Source organism: Helianthus annuus, chromosome 17 (genome assembly GCF_002127325.2).
Source record: "Helianthus annuus cultivar XRQ/B chromosome 17, HanXRQr2.0-SUNRISE, whole genome shotgun sequence".
Lineage (NCBI taxonomy): Eukaryota > Viridiplantae > Streptophyta > Magnoliopsida > Asterales > Asteraceae > Helianthus > Helianthus annuus.
In genome coordinates, this window is record NC_035449.2 from 23741052 (window position 1) to 23762454 (window position 21403).

Below are 21403 nucleotides of genomic sequence, written 5' to 3' on the forward strand. Positions count from 1 at the left end.
TAAGGTTTCCTATTGGACAAAATAAAATAATAAATAATAGTTTTGGTGAGAGTTGTTACACTCTTACATCCAATCCGACCAGTTCGACCAGTGGACCAATAAGGAGACGATTCAAAATCTAGCCCGGTGCTGAAAACATTTGTTGGACCGACAAAAGAACAAATGATATTCAAAAGTCAAAACATGACCAAATGATTAAGAAATAAACAGTAGATAAAGCATTCTCCTCCCAAAGATAGTAAATCTCCAACACTAATCAGAACATCTGTTGAGGACATGCTAACATTTGTTCAAACCTTGGAAACCACCGTTGAAGAATAACCAAGCACTTATCAAGGCCAAAGCCCTGTTGGAGTAAATATCTGATCAAGAAAACCAAATATCTGTTCAGGCCAAATAGATGTTTGATATGAAGCAACACCAGTTTGAAGATAAGTGGTTTCATCTATGTAACAATATTTTGTTTGTTATAGAGTTTTAATATATTAGATCAAATGTTAGATTCCCACATATGTTTGCAAACATCTGTGAAATCTTTTCTGTTAGGAATGTTAAATGTCACTATCAGGGTGATGTCAACTGATTGCAAACAGACCTTTTGTACTTATTATAAATAGATCTCCCATGTTGCGAACATTTTCTTTTGTACGAACAGATCTACGAGTGATCAGGCAGAGGGGAGATTGTATAATCATCATATTGTAATTATAATCTTTTAATTTCAATAGAAAACAATTGTTGATATATCCTTTTGCTTGTGTGTTTGCATTTATTTGTCTTTCAATTTATAAATTGTTTGTTCTTATTGTTGCTTTAAAACCATAAATATCAAACTCACATCCTAACAACATTGATGTACACTCACTCGATGCAACGGTACAACAACTAATTATTACTATATGATAATAAACAAACTGAATGAACAGTCTTAAAGGGTTTTTAAGACATTTCACCTAGACACGTGGGAGGTTCTTTAGCCCTCCACATTTTATCAATCCCATTTTCTTTTGCTACATACAGGCACAACAGGGAGATAGAGAGAGGAGTGAGAGAGACGAGGACGAGAGAACGGAGCGACCGTGATGGAAGAACCAGCTCCAAACGCCGTCGAGGAAGCGGTAACTTTTGTTTCGATGTCACCAAACGCCGCTAACTGAACCAGACGTCTGAGATGACGGCGGCGAGTTCTAGAGTCCTGATCTGTCAATTGGTCGCCGGTTGTAACTTCTCCATGGAATTTGGCTGGTTAACGGGGATAATCCGGTGGATCTGGCGACTGAGTTGGGTTCTGGTGTTTTTTAGTGCTCAAGGTTGTTAGATTGGGTCATCAGACTACAGGATAGGGAAATCTTCCGGCGGTGAACACATGCTATTTGAAATGCAAGTCAATGATGGGTGCGACTAAATCAAAGGTACCTTGGTGCAAGAGAGGTAAACTCATAACTCATATTGCTTTAGGGCTCATGTATGTCTTTAAATATACATTATCTGGATTCATGGAACTTCATGTTGAATTTAAGAATATTAGCAAGTATATCTAAACCTTAATTTGTGTTTTTTGATGTTTACTGAAACCCTAAATTGTATCATCTTGATTATACCTGGTGTGGTTTGATTTAAACTTTCCAAATTTTGAGAAGAATTGGAGGCACTAAGACTGTGGGGTATGGGGCTTGGGTTGGGGGAAAACGCCCAAGCCACCACCCCTTGGGGCTTGGGTTGGGGCGTGGCCCTTGGGGCTTGGGTTTGAAGCCGGGCGTGGGGCGGGCTTGGGTTTGATGTGGCGGCCTCCTATTCGCCTTGGGTTTTAAATTTTATATATATATATATACATATATATATATATATATATATATATATATTAATAACCTGCCAACCCACGCGGTGCACCCACGCCCCGCCATACCCCACGGACACGTCACTAGGCGGTGGGAGGGCTCGAACTCCACGTGTCAACTCATGCCCCCAACCTAAGCCCCGCCATACCCCACAGACACGTCACTATTTGCTATGTTTTAACTCAATATCATTTGTTGTGTGTTGTTTCAATTTCTCTGCAGTAACAAAGCATGTGATTTACGAACAGCTTGCTGAAGGTAATGTTTCATTCTCATTCGACTTTAGATGATTAAAAGACTGAAACAAAATGGGTTGCTAGGACAAATTTTATGTGATTGTTTTGGCATGAGGTTGAATATGTGTTCATTTCTGTTTTTTGAGTTTTAAAGGGAATTAAAGTAATTTTTGTGTCGTGTTCCAGTTCTGATCAGAACCGAACAAGAGAACAAAACTTTTATGAGTTGATTTTGGTGTCAACCCCGGACAAAATGGTAGGTATAATTTTGGTTCTCTTGATCTTTTGTGTTCCGGTTATTAGACCTTATGAGTTGATTTTGGTGTCAACCCCGGACAAAATGGTAGGTGTAATTTTGGTTCTCTTGATCTTTTGTGTTCCGTCTATTAGACCACTATAAGTAAAAAGCGAAAGGGAAAGCCAATGTCTCTAATATTCCCTCACTTTTTACCATTTCATACCTACTAAAATCCAATCAGTATATTCCCACAAATTTTTATCTGTTCTAATATTCCTACAGTGTTTGGGTAAATTTGTTGGTTGGTACTTGGTATTTGTTTGACAAGAAATTTCCATGCTCATTGACTTTGTAAAAAAGTCAAATAGATTGTTGTCACTGGTATCAATTTTGTATTTGAAATCAACCATGACAGAATTGTTAAAGTGTTAATTATTTATTAGTACAACTTTAATGGATGTTTTGGTATTTGTATTCGTTAAGTTTATATTTGTATGCTCTTATTTATATTTACTTTAATGTTTCTCTAAACATAATAGCTAAGGTCTTTTAATCCTCACTAAACAGAAAGAAAATAAATAATTGGATCATGTAGTAAAGAAAACGCTGGCTTCAATCTGGGAAATTTCGGACTTTCACGTTTTTGCGACAAAGGGTGCAGAATACAGTCATAGAAAGATATGGTTTCATATGCTAAAATCAATATATGCTAATTTCTATGGTGTCGATTAAGCATCGTGCAAAACGAAGTTAAAAAGATTACTTAAATGGCTGATATCATAATAACTTGGAGATGAAATGTGAGGACTTTTATAGGATTATACAGCAGATAGTTGATGATCCCCTAAGTCCCTAACTTGTATTTTAACAGATGTTTTTTATGTGCAGGTCAAATGGGATGGGTTACAATGTTACATTGACTCAATAAAAAAAAAAAAAAAACAAGCAAACGAGAATCCCTTTTGGGAATCCAGCACTTTTGACACCATATCGAAGGTTGTGTACATTCTTTTTGGGATAGAGTGTCTTCTTACTGCATTTAATTTTGTTATAGTGGAATATACATACAACTTAATCGAATTGATTTCTTTCGAACAATTGTTTTCGATCGATATAAATATCATGTGTTGATATCGAGTGGTTGTACGATAACCAACTAAACGAACGGATGCTGACCAAATTTCTGTCGCGTAGCACTGGGAATCCACAGGCGCAACGCGCCGGGGTTGAGCGCACTAGTTACATATAAGACCACAATTTCAAATGGTACAACTAGCTAAAACATAAGTATTTTGTAAATTAATAATATAGGTAAATTAACAAAATTCACTTTTACTTTATAGCAATAAAATTACGATTGAAAACATATAATTAAATAATTTTTAAATTCATATACGCCAGCTCATTATCACATTTTTTATTATATAATGCAGTTAAGCATATACATTATCATATGTAGCACAATTTATCTAAACCATAGAAAAATCAAAACGCGGACAACTCACTTACATTTCTAAAATTCTCATAAATAAAAGAAAATAGACGAGTAAAAACAAAACAAGTCTATTAATAATTTAATTGAGTTGTCTTGTTCCAACTTTGGTTTTAATATATTTTGTTTACCAAAGAGTTGATTATATATTGCTTTGATGGTTTTAATCATCAGCTTTTTTCAGCTTTAAAATTTTCAACATAATATAAACGTAATATTTATCCTTTTCTCATAGAACTAAAAGATCACGAATTTTGTTTATATTTATATCATATACATTTGTAAGTCATATAGGCTAGATCATATAACTTACACATACATATATAAATGATTAAAGTTTTATAATTATATGAGTAATTTAGCTCAATTAGGTTTATGCCTCTAAAATATAAGGGTATACAGTGTGGTGTGGTAAACACCATCGGTAAAACGATTACCGATCGGTAACACCGCCGCCGATGGTGTTTACCGATCGGCGAAGTTGTTTGAGCGGTAAAAGGTTTACCGATGTGGGGTGAAGTTGTTTGTGAGAGATGAAGTTGTCAGCTTTTGATTTATTATGTTTTTTTAATAACAGTTTACCTGATTCAAGTGTCTAACCATCATCAACGTTTTTAAACAATATGTAAACAAAATAAATAAATGACGTGAAAATGTTTGATTGGGTGATTTGAAAGTTTACCTACCTAATTATCAAACAAATCCCTAGGGACACACGGTCATGGGTGCACATGAGTGAGGGTGACACCTTGTTATGCGTGGGGCCCGTAATAGTAACATTTCACATGCTAGATGCACACGTGTTAATCAACGAACAGACAAAAGTAAAGTTGGTAAACAATAAATTTTGGATGATCGAATAATAAGTAAAAACAACAAATGTTAAGCAAAGACACATTTAATCCACTTAATCGTAGGCATGTAAATGAACCGAATGTTTATAAACTGTTCATGAACTTGTTTAATGGAAAGTTTGTTTAATTAAATGAACGAACATAAACACATCTTGTGTTTGTTCATTTATGTTTGTAACGTTCGTTTATGTTGGTTTAAATTTTAGAAAATTCGTAAATAGTTATATTTATATAAAGCTTTGATTTTCTTACTACTTATATAAATATAACTAATCAATAATTAAGTTCTTTAGTAATAAAAAATGAAATTACAAAAATTTTCTTAGATCCTAACTCATCACTTACTTAATATTTATATAATAAAAACTAAAATTTAGTATTTGTGAACCCTAATGTTAAATTGTGTTTGTTTATATTTGTTCAATACATTCATTTGTGTTTGTATATGTTTGTTCAATCATGTTAATTTATGTTTGTTTATTTATTTGTATTCAAATAAATACAAATAAACGAACGAACATACCCAACTTCTTATGTTTGTATTTATTTGTTATTTATGTTTGTTCAATCAGTTAGATTTTTTTGTTTATGTTCGTTTATGTTCGTGAACTGTTCATTTAGACTTTAAACGAACGAACATACCCAACTTCTTAATGAACGAACACGAACAAAAAAATGCATTCGATTATATGTTCAAGTTCGTGTTCGGTTTATTTACAGGCCTAGTTAATCGCATAAGATAACACAATGTTAAGCAAAATAAAATACAATATAAAAAAATACAATACAATGTTGAGGAACAAAGACACAATGGGTCATAAAAAGACACAATGACGCAAATGCAGAAAAGAAACATTGATAATAAACAAAAATTCTGAAATCTACAACCTGTAAATCCAAAAAGTGAAAACCTCAAATCTCACATCGTAAAGTTCAATAAGACGGTTTCAACACCGCTTAAATGTGGTCAATCAGAATCCATTTGATACCCTGTGTATAACTTCTTATTTTAAGGAGCTTTTGTATTTTATCCTAAACCTAATAACTAACCCACTGAATTTAAAAGAATTACTTTGGTATCAATTTAGGTGTTGTTTGTTTTTGCAGACATAAATTGTCTGCAATCTGATTTCATCTGTTTCATGTCTGCAATTGAAGATGTGGTCTGAAGCTCTGCAAACTGAAAATATAAGACTGTTTGATTTTTACTGTCTGCAAGGAGAAGAGGGAGGTCGCCGGAAAATTGGTCGGAGGAGGAGTTGCGGCGAGGAGAAGAGGGCTGATGTTTTAAGCGTATATGAGGGAGGATTATATTTAGGTTTTTGTGAAGATGTTTGAAAAAGGGGTCCTTAGCTTATTTTTTAAGATGAAAAAAGCTGAGTTCAGACCTGTTTAAAAAAACAGTCTTCAAGGGTAACGTCCGCACGTCTGCAGACATCAACTCCCTTGAAAATGTTTGAAGAAAAAACAAACACCTCCTTAGTCTAAAATTTAAAATACTTCATTTCTCATCTGCATCATCTTGTAAATACAACCTTATTTAAGTGAGAATCTTGATATAGATATAATTTTGTTTAGTTTAGTGACCATCTTAAGTACGTTTAGAGTTGAAGTGTTCACTTATTTCACTTTCCTTTTAACTAAAGTGACCAAATCTCGATATTGTTTATTTATGACACTTAATTCATAACATTATACTGTATCGAAAAATTAGCAAGTTTTATTTCAAATAGAATTAAAATTTTATAATGTGTGAAATTTGATAGTTTGTGTACTGTTTTTTAATCATATTGTGTGTCATCGCCCTTGTTTGTCCTGGCTTCAAGTTTAAGCATCAACTAAAGATTGATCAATTCTTTCTATAAATATAATAGAAACAAGAATATAGAGAACATGTACCTAATAATCCTGAAACAACAGATAGAGTATCAGACATGTTTGTGATTCTAATCGAGTTCTCATTTAAGATCTAGGATTAGGATGACTTATGCAGGTTAATGCAACCCACGATTTTATGACCATGTGTAATGGTTAATGCCTCGTAAGGGGTATTTTTCGCCGCATCATCATTATAATGTCCCTGCAAAAAATATGTAACGGTTAATGCCCCATCATGCCATTTCATTCAATAGTTACCATTTTTTTCTTCCTCTTTGGGCATTATTCTAGAAATGTCTCTCCCTCTTCATGTCCTATAATGCCCAAGGGGATGGTGTTGGGAGCGTTATCAAACTCTTTCATGCCGCTCTAATGCTCATTACTCATGGCCTAAGAGAGAGAAAACCCAAGTGGAAACTCTTTTTATTAAGGATAATTATGTTAAACGTGCGAACTAATGATATATTAGTAATAAAATTATTAATTATTAGATATAACTGTTAATAATATCCATTTAATATGTTTATATAAAATATATTCTTACACTAGATTACAATTCGGAAAGAAAAAAATCTCACAACACAGTGAAACTCTGTTTCAATTTATGAGAATCATATTTGATTTGTAAATATACCAAACAACTATAATACAATAATGTTAAATGATATAGAATCCTTTTATCGTATTCTTTTACCATTTAAGTTTGATACCGTGTATATAAAATTAAGAAACATAAAGGTGTAAAGATCTTTTAAGCGGTTGTGTTCTATTCTATTACTATTATATTTTATCATTTAAGTTTGATGCCGTGTATATAGAATCAAGAAACATAAAGGTGCAAAGATCTTTTAAGTGGCTGTATTCTATTCTATTATAATATTATATTATATAAGTTTGATTTGACAACCGTGTTTATAAAATTAAGAAATATAAGGGCTATTAATCTATTAGAGTAAGATGGGTAATTGCACAAAATATCCTTTAGAATGTGGTGTATGGGGCGGGGTTGGGGCGTGGGTTGGCTGAAACGCCTAAGCCATTACTTTGGGTGGGCTTGGGTTTGGGCGTGGCCCAAGGGGCGGGAGTTTAAAGCCAGGCGTGGGGCGGGCTATCGATCCTATGTGGCTGGCTCCTATTCGCTTGTTGGCTAGGTCATAGCGGGGCATTTAAATTTCAAATTCTAACCGTTTGGCCAAGCTAAGCGGTTCACCCCAACCCAACAATCAACATCGCTATATATATAACCCCAACCCCACCGGCTACCCCAACCCAAACAAACTTGTTGGCTGTCCACCGCTACCCCAACCCAAACACACTTGATCGAACCCACTACCCAAACACACTTGATCGATGGCCTCTTGGACACACGAAGAAGAGCTAGCTCTTGTCACGAGCGTCGTTGACGCAATGAAGGGCCAACAACCCGGTGAAACGCGTTACTGGCCGGAAGCTTTTGCTAGCTACCGGCATAACGTGGGAAACGACCAACACAACTTAAACGCGTGCCAACATAAATGGCATGAGCTACAGCCGAAGCTTGATCGTTTCAAAGCCTACTACGAAATTGTTCCGAGCGATAAGATAAGCCACGAAGACCGGGTGGCGGTGGCGAACATTGAGTTTCGGGGCAAGGAGCGAAAGTCGTTCGACAAGCTCGCTCTTTTTGAAATTTACCTAACGCTCTAGGTTTTTTTTTATTTTGTAATCCTTTTTAGGTTTTTTGTAATTTTTAGGAATTTAATAAAATTTTAGGCTTTTTTTAATGTTGTGTGTATTTTTTTATAACTTTTGTTTTTTTTATTTTAATAAACTGCCAAGCCACGCGGGCTAGCCACGCCCCGCCATACCCCACGGACACGTGTCACACCCCAACCGATGGCGGAATCATCGGGGCATGGCACTGAGCGAAACAGATTGTCCAGAAGTTTCCATAATAACTATTAATATTACTCAGTTAAATGATACGTCCCATACCGTATCCCAAATAAGAAAATAAATTATTACAGATAACAACCAGTCAATTATTTATGTTTCGACAACTCAGATTTAAATAAAATAGAAATATAAATATCGTTTCTGCTTCTAAAGACCCCTAGTTTGACTGCTACAGACAACTATTTGTTGGGGGCTCTAGACGCCTTATTCTAGCCTCGCTTCCCTAGCAAGAATGCATCTTAAACACCTGTCACATACGTTAAAATAAAGTCAATACATATACTGTAAAGGTGAGCATACAAGTTTGATATAGCATATAAAGTTCGAAATAGTTTACGCATAACCAGCACGTACACAGAGGAAAACGAAGCATGTTAATTATCGACATGGATCTATCGATACCAATGACTGCGGGTTGACTGTCCGAGACAGTTCGCAATACATGATTACCACCGTAATCCATGCAAGTAATTGTCCTTAACAACCCCTGTGTGAACGGGTGCTGAGTCCAAACTATAGTACTACGTCGTTAAGGCTGGTAGACAGCATTCCACGTGTAAACATAACAACAAGCATTCATTTAGTCACGTAATACATGCAGAACAGTTAGCGCATAAAGTAATTGAGTAGTGTGTTCGATTGTGATTTAGATAAGTAACGTATGTAACACCCAAAAGTGCTAAAGCAAAAAGGGTTCGAGTATACTCACAGAGATTGATTGATGGATTGAAGGGAGCGTTGGAGAGTAGGGTTAGCCTGAGTAGTTCGATAGCATAATGATGAGTAACGCGAAAAATGGAAACAAGTGTCAAGAGTCGAACAGCCTGGTCGATCGAACAGCAGGTTCGATCGGTCGGCTGGTTCGTTCGGTTGGACAATCCGTTCGGGCAGTCTGTTCGATCGGTCGGTAGGCTCGATCGGTTAGACTGTTCAAGTGGATTGTTTCTTCCCTTGTGTGGGATGTGTTTGTGTATAATGGTTTGAACTTTTGAAGTTTTTGTTGCAGTATTTGAAAACATTGAAGTATTCTTACCTTTCAGGTCGATCAATCGAACGGTTCGTTCGATCGGCCGGCTTAACCGATCGGTCAGGTACTTCAGTGATAGTCCTTAGTTAGGCTGTCACCTGATCGGACAACATGTTCGGTCGGGTGGCACCCAAGGTTTTGGACAAGTTGAAAATCGATTAAGTATTGAAGCATAGTATCTCATGATCCGCATAGTAATGTTATTAAACAATGGTTCGATCGAACATTACTTCGTTCAATACTAGACTTCATTAATTTGTAAAGTGTGGGGCCATGCGCTAGCCGATCGGCTGGCCTGGTCGAACGGTTGGCATGTCCGATCGGCTGGTCTGTCCATTCGGACAGCCTGTTCGATCGGTCAGCTTCCTGACCTGGTCGGCCTGTTCGTGTAACACTTGGCTGTTCCGTTTGTTTGTCGTTATATCGAGGTAGTTTGACACCGTTTTGAACTATAGAACCCTCGTCCTTACTTGTCCCTCCTGCTCGGATAGGAACCACCCAAATCCAGCCGGTGAACGGTTCGGAACGGAGTTTAAAGTTTAACCCGGAATCGGTGAACCTCGTAGATAGAATCCGAATCTTGAACCACACAACTATTAGAATGATCAGTGAGTTGGTTCAAGCTTCGTTTCTTTTGGTTTGAAGGCATTGAGTGTAAGAGAGTTGAAAGAAAAGTTGGAAAATCCTTCTTTCAATCCGTTACACCGTGAAATGTTCAGATCTATATTAGATCTGTGTTTGTTTATGTGGAAATCGGCTAGATCTAAGTGATTCTTGGTGGATTGAAGCCAAAACATGAAGTTCTTCAAGAACACCATGATGACATCATCCTAGAACACTTAGATCTTGATGATTTCACGGTTAGAAATCGAGATTTGAAAGATAGAAAGGTGTAGGAGTGTGCATAGATAAAAACGTACAAGATTTAGGACGAAATCTTACCGGGATTGAGTGAAATCTGAGAAAAGATGAAGAACACGAGCTGGTCGGTCAGAGGGTTTCCAAAAGTGGAAAGAATGAAGTTGACAAGGCTATTTATAGGCTTCCCAAAGAGGAAAGGGCTGGCCGATCGACCAGGCATCCCGATCGGACAGCCTGTTCGATCGGACGGTCTGTCCGAATGGTTTGGTTGTTCGATCGGCTGAAAGCCTGATCGATCATCAGCCTGTTTCGAACGTTTGGGCGACGTTTTCTGATATTTCGATTTCGATTGAGGATGATACGGATACGATAGAGTTTCCTATTCAAATTACTTCCAGTCCCAACCACTATATCTACATATAAGCATCTATACTTCACGCTTCGGTTTCGATTGAGTTCGATTGAGTTTCGGTTTCGATTCGATTCGGTTGATCACCATACTCATAACGTAAAGTAAACACGCACAAGTAACATGTAAGGCACACACACACGTATAATAACATCAAGGTCGCATAATTCGAGTTTCGAGTTCGATGATGATTTGATTAGCTTGATTATTGATCGATTAACTTTATCGTATTGTTACTTCCTGCTATTTAAGGTCGGTTAAGCGGTTTGCATTGATTAAACATTCGATCTTTGATTAGACAACACTTACTCCACATAATACAAAAATAAAAATAGACTATCTACAGTCAAAGAAAGTCAACCTTGACTTTGACTTTGACTTTGAAAACACGGGGTGTTACAGCCTCCCCTTGTTTAGGGAATTTCGTCCCGAAATTAGGCTGAAAGCTGCACAACACCGTGAATGACTTTACCAATTTGACGCTTCAGATCTTCATTTAAACAGCTGTGGGTACTTGGCCTTCATGTCGCTTTCGAGTTCCCAAGTGAACTCTGCGCCTCGTTTGCCTTCCCATCGGACTTTCACGATAGGAATGCGTGAGCATCTGAGTTGCTTGGTTTGGCGATTCATGATTTCGACAGGCTTTTCCACGAAGTGTAGCGTTTCATTTACTTGAAGATCGTCGAGCGGTACGATTAAATCATGGTCAGCTAGGCATTTTCGGAGGTTAGACACATGGAAGGTTGGGTGAACGTTACTAAGTTCCTCCGGTAGTTCGAGTCTGTAGGTGACTTTTCCGATCCTTTCCAAAATCTTAAAAGGTCCAACATATCGAGGCGCTAGTTTCCCTTTCTTGCCGAATCTGACCACACCCTTCCAAGGTGATACCTTTAGGAGTACGTAAACGCCAACGTCAAATTCAAGGGGCTTGCATCTTCTATCGGCGTTACTTTTCTGTCTATCCCGGGCCTTCGACAAGTTGTCTCGAATCTGGAGGATTTTATCGTTTCTTGTAGCAATTCGGGACCGGTAAGTTGCGAGTGACCGATCTCGTGCCATACAATCGGCGAACGATATCTTCTTCAATATAGGGTCTCGAATGGTGCCATTTGGATGCTGGCATGATAACTGTTGTTGTACGAGAATTCGACTAATGGCAAGTATTTGTTCCAACTACCACCGAAGTCTATGACACACGCACGGAGCATGTCTTCAAGAGTACGGATCGTTCTCTCAGTCTGTCCGTCGGTTTGCGGATGGAGTGCGGTACTTAGATTAAGCGACGTACCAAGAGCCGCTTGAAACGTTTCCCACAATCGCGAAGTGAACCGAGCATCACGGTCTGAGATGATGTCACGAGGCGTACCATGATTACAAATGATCTCGTCGGTGTAGATTCGGGCTAATCGTTCTACCTTGTAGTCTTCTCGTATTGGCAAGAAGTGGGCTGATTTGGTCAGACGATCGACTATAACCCAAATATTGTCGTGACCTGATGGCGTGGGCGGAAGTTTGGTTATGAAATCCATAGCTATACTCTCCCACTTCCATATAGGAATTGGCGGTTGTTCGAGTAAGCCAGAAGGTCTTTGGTGTTCAGCCTTAACTCTTGCACAAGTCAAACAACTTCCAACATAGAGGGCGATATCCCTTTTCATGCCCGGCCACCAGTACTTGTAGCGAAAGTCCTAGTACATTTTATCGGCACCAGGATGAATAGAATACCGGGATTTGTGAGCTTCATCCATTAGAATCTTTCGCAAATCGGTCCGCTTAGGGATCCAAATTCGGTCTAGATAGTAGAAGATCCCATTCGATTTGCTTACTAGCTGAGCTCCATCGTGATAGATCCTCTCTTTCTTCAATGTGCGCTCGTTAAAGTAAGCATGCTGGGCTTCGCGGATGAGGGTTTCGAGGTCATGCTGGGCTTGGGTATTGCGAATACTGAGCATATAACTCCATCTGCTGAGCGCGTCGGCAACAACATTTGCTTTGCTTGGGTGATAACGAATCTCACAGTCGTAATCATTAAGAAGTTCTACCCATCGGCGTTGACGCATGTTAAGTTCCTTCTGATTAAAGATGTGTTGTAGACTCCTGTGATCGGTGAAGATCGTACACTTGGTACCATACAGGTAGTGTCGCCAAATCTTTAATGCAAAGACAACCGCGCCTAGCTCGAGGTCATGGGTTGTATAGTTCTTCTTGTGGATTTTGAGCTGACGAGATTCGTAAGCTATAACCTTGTCTCGTTGCATAAGAACACAACCAAGACCAAGGTTGGAAGCATCACAAGAGACAATGAAGTCGTTGTTTCCGTCGGGCAATGTGAGAACAGGGGCATTGCAAAGCATATGCTTTAAGGTTTGAAAGGCAGACTCTTGTTCGGTTCCCCAAACAAAAGACTTGTCTTTATGGGTGAGAGCGGTAAGCGGCACAACGATCTTAGAGAATCCTTCGATAAATCGTCGATAATAGCCCGCTAGTCCGAGAAAAGAACGAACTTCAGACGGGTTCTTTGGTGTAATCCAACTCTTACTTCAATCTTCGCGGGATCGACGTGAATACCTTGACTATTAACGATGTGACCCAGAAACTGAACCTCCTCCAGCCAAAATTCGCACTTGGAGAACTTGGCATAGAGTTGGTTCCCCTGGAGTAACTCGAGAACCAAACGTAGATGTTGCGCGTGTTCGGCTTTCGACTTGGAATAGATCAAGACATCGTCGATGAACACAATGACGAAACGGTCTAGAAATGGCTTACACACGCGATTCATCAGATCCATGAAAACCGCGGGCGCATTGGTTAACCAAAAGGCATAACAATGAATTCATAATGGCCATAACGAGTACGAAAAGCGGTTTTGGGGATGTCTTCCTCTTGAATCCGCAATTGATGATAGCCTGAACGTAGATCGATCTTTGAGAAACACATAGCACCTTGCAGCTGATCAAATAAATCATCGATTTGAGGAAGAGGGTATCGGTTCTTGATGGTTAACTTATTCAACTCCCGATAGTCGATGCACATCCTGAGCGACCCGTCCTTCTTTTTGACGAAAGGGACTAGCGCGCCCCATGGAGAGGTGCTCGGGCGAATAAAGCCTTTTTCAAGTAATTCCTGGAGTTGGTTCGAGAGTTCCCGCATTTCGGATGGAGCGAGTCGATAAGGAGCTTTGGCAACAGGGTTAGCTCTAGGAATGAGGTCAATGCGAAAGTCGATATCACGACTTGGCGGTAGTCCAGGGAGATCATCAGGGAACACCTGAGGAAATTCACGGACCATTGGAACGTCTTTAACTTCGGCTTTCGTTTTCTTTTCCTTCTCCGCTACTACAATGTTGGCCAAGAAAGCTCTGTATTTCTTGCGGAGATACTTGCTAGCTTGGATACATGACATGAGCTTGAGACCTTTCGAAGCTGTTTCACCGTACACACATAATTGATCACCATTCGCGAGCGAGAATCGAATCATTTTATCAAAGCACACAACTTCAGCATGGTTTTCGCGAATAAAGTCCATGCCTACTATGACGTCGAAACTTCCGATGCTGCATCGGAATAAGGTCGATTGGGAAGATGTGATTGTTGAGCTCAAGAGTACAATCACTGAGAACAGAGTTAACAGTGACAGTTCTTCCAGTAGCGACTTCGACTTCGAATGACGAGGGGAGATAAGACCGCTTATGACTAAAGAGCTTCTCGAATTCAAACGACACAAAGCAGTTATCGGCTCCAGTATCAAACAAACATGATGCATAAATACCATTCACAAGGAACGTACCATTAACCACATTGTTGTCAGCCTGGGCCTGGCGAGCGTTGATGTTGAAAGTTCGGGCACGGGCTGCTTGTTGTTGCTGCTGGGTCTACTGCTGCTGCTGTTGCTGTTGGGGCTCTTGCTTCACCACCCTGTCCGGGCACATGTTGGCGAAGTGACTAGGATCACCACATGCAAAGCAGTCTCGAGCATTGACCGCGGGTGCTTGAGCTGCTTGTTGGCCTTGAGGGGCGGGGAGTAGAGATTGATGAGCAGTGGCTTGAACTGGGGCATGACGAGGACCATAGCGGCAGTTCGCAGTGAAGTGACCGTAGAGGTTGCAGTGAGCGCAAAAACGACAGGCGAGACCCACTGGATGGTGATTTGAGCATGTCGGGCAGAGCGGGTGGGGACCCGTGTATGCGCGCTTTGCTGGCGGCGCTTGGTTGGTCGGTGCTGGTCGGTGATGCAACTGCTGCTGAGCCGGTACGGCTTGCAGAGGGGCAGCAGTGGTTGTAACAGCACAGTTCTTGTTGCTGGAGCTGCTGTTGTTGTGCTTCTTCTTTCGGCGTGATGACTTGGAAGGCTGAGCAGTGGTGGTGTCGGCGGTTGCTGCTGTGGTAGCTTGATGCAGAGACTTGGATGGCTTATCCCAAAAACCAGACTTTACCCGCTTGTCATTGAGCTCGGCGGCAAGCAAGTAAGTCTCCTCGATTGATGATGTCTTGGCGGCGTAAACAAAGTCGGCTACACAATCTGGCAGAGCTCGAATATACTTCTGATGACCATATCTGGCGTCTTGACCTGATCAGGACAAATAATGCTAAGCTGCTTGACGCGAGTAGTTAAAGCAGCGTTGTCTCCGTCCTTCTGCTTGATATTCCAAAACTCATCCTCTAGCTTTTGGCGTTCATGGGGAGGGCAGAATTCGTCCATCATAATGGCCTTTAGCTCTTCCCAAGTCAGCTCATAGGCTGCATCATTTCCGCGTTTGTTTCGCTCGGCCGTCCACCAGTCTAGAGCTCGGGACTGGAAGACGCCAGTTGCATTGAGGGTACGGAGATTTTCCGGACAGCCGCTTTGGCGCAGAGTGACTTCGATCGAATCAAACCAGTGGAACATGGCGGTAGGGCCATCTTCTCCTGTAAATTCTCTTGGTCCGCATGCTTTAAACTGTTTGAAACTGAAAGCAGTCTTGCTAGTATCCTTAGGAGCGTCGGTTCGTGATTCCTCCAACGATTTGCTGACATTCTCATACACCTCGCTCACAGCTTTTGCCACTTGCTTGGCGATGATAGCAGCGAGACGCTTGTCTCTCTTTTCTTGGCGAGTAAGAGGGGTTCGGTGTCCATATGACGACATGGTCTGCAATAGACATCGTCGTAGGTCTCAGACACAACAAATCGAATCTCACCTCACACGTCTACTACTTACTAAAGCTCAGGAACACGATAAAGCATGAATCACATAAACACATAGACATGACAGTCACATAATCACAGAAGCACATAAGTAGGGAGGGCACAGAAGCATAGTAGCACATAAACACCTACGCATTCAATCACAGAGGCAGTTATTGTCACGTAATCCTCCTATCAGTACATAGTAGCACATACAGTATCCTGACTACCTCAAGGTTTGCGAGTATTCGAATATAGCAGTCGCGTATAGCATATCGGGTAGTATAGCATAATCGTATAGCATGTCGGATGTATATTATAGCATAAGATCGTCTAAATTTGCAGCGACTTGTTATCGTCTTGGGATAGAGTAGCAGTGCGAGTCGTGTGTGTCGATCGAAGTGATAGCAAAAACTGAATAATTCCCCAAAATTAAAACACGTAAACAGGTAAATTCACACAAAGCACATAAAATCGACAAATCTTCAGAGTCAGTAGTTGCAGGCTCAGAATCGAAACACTTAAAATCGAGAGATAGATTGTCTTCGGCTATTAGACATTGACTACCCAAAGCGATTCGACTATTCACAGTAGACTTGTCATCACTTTTCGACTTTCGGGATTCGCGTGTCTTGCCTCGATTCGTGGGCATTCCGCGCGCATTCCCTAGGTCATACTTGTGAGTTCAGGTCGTTGGAGTCTGTCGAGGCTTTGGTGGGATAAAGTAAAGTTCGGAATAAGTTGTCAAGGTTAGGGTTTCACCCCTGGCTTAGCAACTTCTTCCTTGTTTTAGTAAAAGTTGAGGAGATTATTCATCAAAATATGGATTTCACTCCTGATTTGGTATAATTCTCCTCAATAGTTATTGAAAATAATGAGGAAATCGTTGATAATTTGATGAAATCAGCATTGATCAAGTAATTTAGTCGGGAGTTTGCGGTTTTCACACCTAATCCTGACTAAATCGCTTGACTTTATTTAAAAATTCGAGTGCAGTGATAGCGAAGAATAGCAGAATATAGCACACAAGCTTGGTCTGTTGCTTCCTAACTATAGTCTAGGTCTCTAAGACAGCGACCCAGACTAGGTCGTGTCTAGCCTAATTCCCTATAGTTATGGCTCTGATACCAATCTGTCACACCCCAACCGATGGCGGAATCATCGGGGCATGGCACTGAGCGAAACAGATTGTCCAGAAGTTCCATAATAACTATTAATATTACTCAGTTAAATGATACGTCCCATACCGTATCCCAAATAAGAAAATAAATTATTACAGATAACAACCAGTCAATTATTTATGTTTCGACAACTCAGATTTAAATAAAATAGAATTATAAATATTGTTTCTGCTTCTAAAGACCCCTAGTTTGACTGCTACAGACAACTATTTGTTGGGGGCTCTAGACGCCTTATTCTAGCCTCACTTCCCTAGCAAGAATGCATCTTAAACACCTGTCACATACGTTAAAATAAAGTCAATACATATAATGTAAAGGTGAGCATACAAGTTTGATATAGCATATAGAGTTCGAAATAGTTTACGCATAACCAGCACGTACACAGAGGAAAACAAAGCATGTTAATTATCGACATGGATCTATCAATACCAATAACTGCGGGTTGACTGTCCGAGACAGTTCGCAATACATGATTACCACCGTAATCCATGCAAGTAATTGTCCTTAACAACCCCCGTGTGAACGGGTGCTGAGTCCAAACTATAGTACTACGTCGTTAAGGCAGGTAGACAACATTCCACGTGTAAACATAACAACAAGCATTCATTTAGTCACGTAATACATGCAGAACGGTTAGCGCATAAAGTAATTGAGTAGTGTGTTCGATTGTGATTTAGATAAGTAACGTATGTAACACCCAAAAGTGCTAAAGCAAAAAGGGTTCGAGTATACTCACAGCGATTGATTGATGGATTGAAGGGAGCGCTGGAGAGTAGGGATAGCCTGAGTAGTTCGATAGCATATGATGAGTAACACGAAAAATGGAAACAAGTGTCAATAGTTGAACAGCCTGGTCGATCGAACAGCAGGTTCGATCGGTTGGCTGGTTCGTTCGGTTGGACAATCCGTTCGGGCAGTCTGTTCGATCGGTCGGTAGGCTCGATCGGTTAGACTGTTCAAGTGGATTGTTTCTTCCCTTGTGTGGGATGTGTTTGTGTATGATGGTTTGAACTTTTGAAGTTTTTGTTGCAGTATTTGAAAACATTGAAGTATTCTTACCTTTCAGGTCGATCGATCAAATGGTTCGTTCGATCGGTCGACTTAACCAATCGGTCAGATACTTCAGTGATAGTCCTTAGTTAGGCTGTCACCTGATCGGACAGCATGTTCGGTCGGGTGGCACCCAAGGTTTTGGACAAGTTGAAAATCGATTAAGTATTGAAGCATAATATCTCATGATCCGCATAGTAATGTTATTAAACAATGGTTCGATCGAACATTACTTCGTTCAATACTAGACTTCATTAATTTGTAAAGTGTGGGGCCATGCGCTAGCCGATCGGCTGGCCTGGTCGATCGGTTAGCATGTCCGATCGGCTGGTCTGTCCGTTTGGACAGCCTGTTCGATCAGTCAGCTTCCTGACCTGGTCGGCCTGTTCGTCTAACAGTTGGCTGTTCCGTTTGTTTGTCGTTATATCGAGGTATTTTAACACCGTTTTGAACTATAGAACCCTCGTCCTTACTTGTCCCTCCTGCTCGGATAGGAACCACCCAAATCCGGCCGGTGAACGGTTCGGAACTGAGTTTAAAGCTTAACCCGGAATCGGGGAACCTCGTAGATAGAATCCGAATCTTGAACCACACAACTATTAGAATGATCAGTGAGTTGGTTCAAGCTTCGTTTCTTTTGGTTTGAAGGCATTGAGTGTAAAAGAGTTGAAAGAAAAGTTGGAAAATCCTTTTTTTCAATCCGTTACACCGTGAAATGTTCAGATCTATATTAGATCTGTGTTTGTTTATGTGGAAATCGGCTAGATCTAAGTGATTCTTGGTGGATTGAAGCCAAAACATGAAGTTCTTCAAGAACACCATGATGACATCATCCTAGAACACTTAGATCTTGATGATTTCTCGGTTAGAAATCGAGATTTGAAAGATAGAAAGGTGTAGGAGTGTGCATAGATAAAAAACGTACAAGATTTAGGACGAAATCTTACCGGGATCGAGAGAAATCTGAGAAAAGATGAAGAACACGAGCTGGTCGTTCAGAGGGTTTCCAAAAGTGGAAAGAATGAAGTTGATAGGGCTATTTATAGGCTTCCCAAAGAGGAAAGGGCTGGCCGATCGGCCAGGCATCCCGATCGGACAGCCTGTTCGATCGGACGGTCTGTCCGATTGGTTGGGATGTTCGATCGGCTGAAAGCCTGATCGATCATCAGCCTGTTTCGAACGTTTGGGCGACGTTTTCTGATATTTCGATTTCGATTGAGGATGATACGGATACGATAGAGTTTCCTATTCAAATTACTTTCAGTCCCAACCACTATATCTACATATAAGCATCTACACTTCACGCTTCGATTTCGATTGAGTTTCGGTTTCGATTCGATTCGGTTGATCACCATACTCATAACGTAAAGTAAACACGCACAAGTAACATGTAAAGCACACACACGTATAATAATGATGCGTGTGTAGTGTGTATATAATTTAGATATGTAATTAAGCCCTTTTTACACCTTTAGCCAAGTTTTAAATTTATAAAACACGATATTTACTAACACTAAACACACATATGGGCAAGTGCACCCATCGTGGACGTAGTATAGTGTTGGTAAGATACCGAGGTCGTCCAAGGACACAAGAGCTTTTAATACCGGTTTATCCTCAACGTCTAATCAAATCAAAAAGTTAGAAAAATGTTTTTAAACTAAGAATATAAAAACTAACTAAATGCTGAAAAATAAAAATAAAATAAAAAACAGATAGACAAGATGAATCACTTGGATCCGACTCGTGTATTAGTATAACCTTGGATTATTTTCGCACTTTTGCACTTGTTTAAGAGATTATCTTAGTTATTGTAGTAGGCCCCTCTTTTGAAGGCGACGTTACCCTCAACCCAGTAGTTTGAGTCAGCAAGGATACAATCCTAAAAGGTTGGATTATTGGAAGATAATGAATTAAGTTATTAATGCAAATTATGGTAGGCCCCGCTTTTGGCGGTGACGTTACCCTCGACTAAGTAGTCTGAGTCAGCAGGGATACAGTCCTAAATAGCCGGGTTATAGTATTAATAGTAGTTAACTTATGAGGGGGTCAAAGAGTTTGGATCCCCGCCATCCAATACCTATGGGCATTGAAGGAGATCCTACTAAATTTGACCCAGGTCCCTTGCAGGACCTCTAAACGCTGAACAAGGGCAAGACCCTTACCAAACCGTTCCCTTAACCCCCGACCAGGTAGCCAACATACCTCCATATAGACCGTGGAGATATGAATGGTGAAAATCTTTTATTTTATATAGACAGTAAAATAATGCCAAGACACCACGGACAAACGATAAGGAAAGATCACCTTCAACATAAGTAACTAGTTATTAAAGTCATTAATACAAAACCAAATAAAAAGTGCAAAAGATTAAAAATAAAAAGTATTATACTAAACACTTGTCTTCACCAAGTGATGTAAGAGACTTAGGCAAACATGGCCTTGATTGTCAAGAACTCTTACGATCAATCTTGGATCCCGAGACGACTCACACACTCTACGATGGACAATGGATGATGGTGGTGGATGATGGTGTTATGGTGGTGGTGGGTGGTGGATGAAGTGTGAGAGAGGTGGTGTGCCAAGGGATGAGTTGGAATGAAACCAAGCACTCCTATTTATAGGCTGAACAGAAGGCTGGGCACGGCCCCGTGTCCGCTGGACACGCCCCCGTGCCCGTCTGACACTATCTCTCTTCATTAATTGTAATTCGCAATTACAATTAATGCGCATGCTGTACTTTCACCACGCCCCCGTGCTCACTGGACACGGCCCCGTGGTGGGCAATAGAAGCTTCTACAGGTTTGTCTTTTCTGCTGCTTCTTGGGCACGGCCCCGTGCTGGCTGAGCACGGGGCGTGTTCAGGCTTCTGTTTTCTCTTCTTTGCTTGGGGAGATGCTGTTGAGGGTTTGGGCAGTCTACTTTTATTCCTTTTCTTGTATTTATGTTAGAATTAGCTGTCTTTTTGCTTCTTTTGTGAATTTGAGCTCATTTCATCCTGAAAATACAAAAGGAAGACAAAAACACTCTTTTTCCAACATTAGTACTTAAAAAGGGTTAGTTTTATGCCTTATTTGATGTAATTTATATGTTGCATTTTACACACATCAAATAACATCAAGGTCGCATAATTCGAGTTTCGAGTTCGATGATGATTTGATTAGCTTGATTATTGATCGATTAACTTTATCGCATTGTTACTTCCTGCTATTCAAGGTCGGTTAAGCGGTTTGCATTGATTA

The 21403-nt window shown here is 40.1% G+C and overlaps 1 long non-coding RNA gene across 1 annotated transcript; it reads left to right on the forward strand.

Moving 5' to 3' along the window:
* The first annotated feature begins 920 nt into the window (after positions 1-920).
* On the forward strand, positions 921-3445 carry LOC110922732. Its single transcript, XR_004886389.1, has 2 exons — positions 921-2096; positions 2261-3445. It is a non-coding gene; the product is annotated as an uncharacterized LOC110922732 (long non-coding RNA).
* Positions 3446-21403: the final 17958 nt, after the last annotated feature.